Genomic DNA, 6297 nt, shown 5'->3' with positions numbered 1-6297 from the left:
CTGTGGAGGTATACTAACATTTAAGTAGCTCTTTAAGGTTTGCAAAGTGCTTTACAAAACAGTATCTTCTTTGATCCTCGAAACAATCCTGGGAGGTGGCTGCTGATTATTATTCCCATTTTACAGGTGAGGAAACTGAGACAGAGGTTAAGTGATTTGTACAGGGTCACACTGCTAGTAAGTATCTGAGATTTTAACTCTTGTGTTCCTGACTCCAGGCCAGGTACTCTATCTAACTGCATTACCCAGCTGCCTATTCTATTGGGTATCAGGTACAATTTTCCAAACTAATTTAGTCACAGAAACGGTTCTGTTTCAATAACTTAAAACTGCACTAAGACTTTTGGGACACCCTGTATATACTTGATTAACTGGAAAATCAGACAGAGTCCTACACTTCTATGAGTATTTCCCAAGCTGGGTTCTTCATAGTATGAATATGGATTCTGCAATAAAAAAATTGATGCTAATAGCATTTTCCATCTAAAACACAAAATAATTCACATTAATATAGCACCTTAGGGTTTAGAAAATTCTTTCCTCTCAGTTACCCTTTAAGGCAGGTAGTGCAAGTATATAGAAGCTTTCCCACTTTGCATCTTTGTATTTACCCAACTAAAAATCCTTACTATGCATGGTAACTTTGTAGTAAGAAATTAGGTTGTATTCTTCATTTCTCTGACACGCTTTATCTCGAAGATTATTCCATATCCCCTGTTGTTGGTCAGTCCCTTCAGTCATGTCCAACTCTCTGTGACCCCATCTGGGGTTTTCTTAGCAAAGATACTGGACTGATTGGCCATTTCCTTCTCTAGTTCATTTGATAGATGAGGAAACTGAGGCAAATAGGGTTAAGTGACTTACCCAGGGTCACACAACTAGTAAGCATCTGAGGCCAGATTTGAACTCAGGAAGATGGGTCTTCCTGACTCCACGCCCAGCTCTCTATCCAGTGCTCCAACTAGCTGCCCCATATCTCCAGACACACTCTTTTACACACCTTATATTCTAGCCAAACTGGCCCAGGATTTATGGATTCCATCAACCTATTTCCAACCCCAAAATGTTCTGTGGCCAAATTAGTTTGGGAAATTCCACCTGATACCTAAAGAGCTCATAAAAACGGAAAAGGACTAACACACAAAAAAATTATTTCTAGCAGCGTTTTTTGTGGTGGCAAAGAATTGGAAATTGAGGGGATGCCCATCAATTGGGGAATGGCTGAATAAGTTATAATGGAATACTATTGTGTTATAAGAAATGACAAGCAGCATGATTTCAGAAAAACCTGGAAAGACTTACATGAACTGATGCAAAGTGAAGTGAGTAGAACCAGGAGAACATTGTACATAGTAACAGCAACATTGTGGGATGATCAACTATGATTGACTTAGCTCCTCTCAGCAATACAATGATCTTAGACAATTCCAAAAGACTCATGATAGAAAATGCTATCTAATGAGTTTAATAAAAAATGCTATCCACATCCAGAGAAAGAACTAATGGAGTCTGAATGCAGATTGAAGCATACTGTTTTTACTTTATTTTTTTTTCATTCTTTTTCCTTTTGCAAACTGTGATTTTTTTTTTGCAAATTATTTCTTCTTTCACAATATGACTAATATGGAAATGTCTTATATGATTACACATATATAACCTGTATCAAATTGTTTTCCATCTTAGGGAGTGGGGAGGGAAGGGAGAGAGGTAAAAAATTTGGAAATCAAAATTTTATAAAAAATGAATGTTAAAAATTGCTTTTACATGTAATTGGAAAAAAATACTATCAAATTAAAAAAAGAGAGAGAAATTCCACCTGATATAGAGAGGAATAGGTAGCTGGGTAGTACAGTAGGTAGAGCACCTGGCCTGAAGTCAGGAAGACTGGAGTTCAAATCCCACCTCAAACAATTACTACCTGTGTGACCCTAGGCAAGTCACTTCATCTGTCTCCCTCAGTTTTCTCACCTGTAAAATGGGGATAATAATAGCACTTACCTTGCAGGGTTATTGTGAGGATCAAATGAGATAAAATTTGTTAAAGCATTTAGCACGGTGCCTGGCACACAGTAGGTATGATATAAATGCTTATTGCCTTCCCCTAGAATAAAAGCCCCTTGAGGGAAAAGATCATTTAGTCTTGGTTTTTTTCATTTTATCTTTATATCCCCCAGGGCACGAAAACATATCAGACATTTAAGAAATGTCTGTTGAATTAATTTAATGACAACAAAGAGCAAACAGAACTCCTCCACAGCAGCAGTAATGACAAAGAAATGCAAATTGGCACTTCTCATTACCAGTTCACTGGTCCAAACAATCCACAGACTTTCCTCTCTTGTCTATGGTTTCCCAATCAGTTTGTGGGCACCTTTATGTGGGCTATAAGTTGATGTTTGCTCAAGGCATGCCAACAAATCTTAACATAAGCCTATGTTATTTCAGAGGCAAGTAGAAGCAACTCAAGTATTTTCCAGCGGTTTGGGGTTATTTGTGTTATTTTTCCCTCTTCAGGGAATAGTTAATGGTGAGTTGATCATTTTGTATAAACAAAATCAATGCAATTAGAATTAGAAAGGAAACAGTACACTAGGGAAAAATATTGGCAGCATATTTCTTTGACTGAAGTCTGATATATGAGATATTTAAGGAAATGATACAAAGATATAAGAATAATAATAATTCCCAAAGAGATAAATGGTCAAAAGACATGAACAGGCAGTTCTCAAAAGAAGAAATGCAAGCCATAATAACCATATTAAAATGTTCCGAATAATTATAAGAAAAGTTCAAATTAAATCAGCTCTGAGATTTTATCTCACAACCATTAGACTGACAAAGGTGACAAAAATGGAAAGTGACAATTGTTGGAAGGGCTATCAGAAAACAAGCATACTAATGCATTATTGGTGGAACTGAGAATGGGTCTAACCATTCTAGAAAGCAATTAGGAATTATACCAAAAAGTTACTAAACTATACATATATTGTGACCCTGCAATACTACTACCGGGCATATGCTCCAAAGAAATAAAAGAAAGTAGGAAAGGATACATTTGTACAAAAATATTCATAGCAGCACTTTTTGTTGTAATAAGGAAATGGAAACAAAGCGGGTGCCCCAAAATTAGGGAACGGCTGAACAAATTAGGTCATAGGAAAGTAATGGAATATTATTGTCCCATATGACATGATGAAAAGGAGGTTTTGGAGAAACCTGGGAAGATTCCTATGAACTAATTCAGACCTTGCAAATAATATTCACTTAACAAATGTGTGTTGGGTTGGATTGGGGTGGTTGGGCTTGTTGATATTAGCGTCAGTTCCTACTGGCTTTGGTTAAACTGTTAAATTTTCAGCATGAGCATTTATGCCTCAGAAATGAGCAAATGCTGCAGGTCAGGGCTTGATTTATTGTTCTGCTGATTGTCTAGACTTAAGAAAGGAATGGAGAAAATGGCAATTATGCAGATTAAACTTTAAAGTGTGTACTAGGTTCATTTTTTTTTCCTGGAGAGCTGGTTGTTAAACATTTACCAGCACACCCTTGCTTCCATCTCTAAAATTCTATGAGTCTATATTTGAGTGGGTAAACCTACTGAAGGAATTGTTAGTCAGACAGACAGATGGACAGTCAGCAAAATTCATAGTCAGAAAATTAATGTGTGAAATGAATTCATTTTCAGGGATTCCTCTGCTTATAACAAGAGAGAAGCCTGCCTAAGGCCATAAGATATTAAATGTCAAAATTAATATTAGTATTAATAAGCATCCTCCCATAACCATATTGAGGTTGAGACTGTAATATATGTAAAGTGCTTGGCACACCTTAAAGCCATACATAAATACAGGAGATTGTGACAGACTGAGGAGCTATCAAATATTTGGACTGACAGTTTATTAATTGACTTTGCTTCCTGTACTAGAACTAAACTCCTCCAGGACAGTAATGGTGCCAGTTCTACTCTGGCTGGGCCCTAAATCAGGGCTGGATCCCTTCACCTATGTGCCCAAACTCACCGGACATTTTCTGACATTTGCCATGGTATGGGGTAAAGAAAGGAAGGAAACAAGCATTAAGCACCTACTGTGTGCCAGGCAGGAGGCAGCTAGGTGACTCAGTGGATAGAGTGCTGGGCCTGGAGTCAGGAAGATCTGAGTTTAAATCTGGCCTTGGATACTTTTTAGCTGTGTGGCCTTTGTTTTTTTTTTGTTTTGTTTTGTTTTTTGTTTTTGTTTTTGTTTTTAGGCAATTGGGGTTAAGTGACTTTCCCAGGGTCACACAGCTAGTAAGTGTCAAGTGTTTGGTCTGAAGCCAGATTTGAACTCAGGTCTTCCTGACTATCTGCTCTATCTACTGCACCACCTAGCTGCCCCTATTATTATTATTATTATTATTATTTTTTGGTGAGGCAATCGGGATTAATGCTCAGTATCATACAGCTAGTAAGTGTCATGTCTGAGGCCACATTTGAACTCACGTCCTCTTGACTCCAAGGCCAGAGCTCTATCCACTACGCCACCTAGCTGCGCTGTGTGACCTTTGGACAAGCATTAAGCACCTACTATGTGCCAGGCAGGAGGCAGCTAAGGTGACCCAGAGGATAGAGCACTGGGCCTGGAGTCAGAAAGATCTGAGTTCCAATCCAGCCCAGATTAGCTGTGTGACTTTGGTCAAGTCACTTAACCTCTGTTTGTCTCTGGAGAAGGAAATGGCAAACCACTCCAATATCTTTGCCAAGAAAACCCTATGGACAGTATTGGCCTAATATGGTCCATGAGGTTATGAAGAGTCTGACATGACTGAGCAGCAACAAATGCGCTAAGCAAATATATTTGCTCTCTTTTGAGCTTTACAACAACCTTGGGAGGTAAGTGCTATTATTATACTCATTTTACTGTTGAGGAAACTGAGGCAGGCAGAGGTAAATTATTTACCCAACGTCATACAGTTAGTAAGTGTCTCAGGTTGGATTTGAACTCAGGTCTTCCCGACTCCAGGTCCAGCAGGTCCAGCTCTATCTACTGCTGTCACCTAGCTGCCTCAGGATAAAAGCCATGGGTATAGTTCAACTGATCTCCACCTACTTCCTGAGTCTTCCTCCTGCCTAAAAGTCTCTTCCTGGGCCAGGAAAGCTAGCTTCACTTTGCAATTGAATTCAGTACTTACTATTGATTGGTCCACTTGAAGGGATGCTGGGTCATAGTCAGAATCCTCACTCTGCTACTGTCACTTTGCTCTGTGCCACTTTGGGCAAATTACTAAACATCCCTAAGTCCTGGTTCTCCAATCTGCAAAATGGGAGGGTGGGACTCAATGCCCTTTGAGACTGATAACAGCTGCTAATCTGTGATTCTTCTGGACCAATGTGCTAGATCAGAGGTGGGGAACCTATGTGCAGCTAGATACTGTGGATGATACAAAATAAACATAAGGCATTGTCCCCTGTCCTCAAAGAGCTTTCCTAGTTTGGCAATCCTTTCTCCACTTCAGATTGCTTCCTGTCCATCCTGACCTTTCGTATACGCTGTCCTTAGATACAAAGACATGATGCTGGGACTAGAGTATCTCTGGGGAATGAACTGAGCAGGTGAGTTCCAGGGGCTGAACAGACGGGTTCTTCCTTGGATTTGCTCTTGGCATGCTCTTGGGCTTGTAGGAAAACTATAAATATTTTGTATTTGTTATACTCATTTTGTATACCTTAGTATAATTTACCTCTGTCTGCCTCAGTTTCCTCAACAGTAAAATGAGGATAATAATAGCGCTTACCTCCCAAGGTTGTTGTAAAGCTCAAAAGAGAGCAAATATGTTTGCTTAGCACAATGCTTGGCACATTTGTTATTTTTCAGTTACGTCGGACTTTTCATAACCCCATGGACCATATTAGGCCAACACTGTCCATAGCATCTTCTTTGCAAGGGTATTGGAGTGGTTTGTCATTTCCTTCTCCAGAGGCAAACAGAGGTTAAATGACTCACCTAGGTCACACAGTTAGTCAAGTGTCTGAGGTTCCTGACTCCAGGCCCAGAGCTCTATCCACTGAACCACCTAACTGCCTCCTCCCTGGCATACTGCAGGTTTTTGTCTCTTGGATAAAATGTAAGTTCTCTGAAGACATGGGCTGGATCATTTTTGGTTTTTCATTCCACTATTTACAACGGATGCTTAATAAAATGCCTTTTAACTGATTTAGAACTGGTGTTTATAATAGAAGTCAAATTGTGGTGAAGATTTAATGGACACAGAGGTGCTCACAGAGGCAAGTGAATATGGGAAATTGAGGCGGAAGGGCAT

Source organism: Vombatus ursinus, unplaced genomic scaffold, assembly GCF_900497805.2.
Source record: "Vombatus ursinus unplaced genomic scaffold, bare-nosed wombat genome assembly UNPS02014945.1, whole genome shotgun sequence".
In the NCBI taxonomy this organism is placed as follows: Eukaryota; Metazoa; Chordata; class Mammalia; order Diprotodontia; family Vombatidae; genus Vombatus; species Vombatus ursinus.
This window is presented reverse-complemented; position numbering follows the sequence as displayed.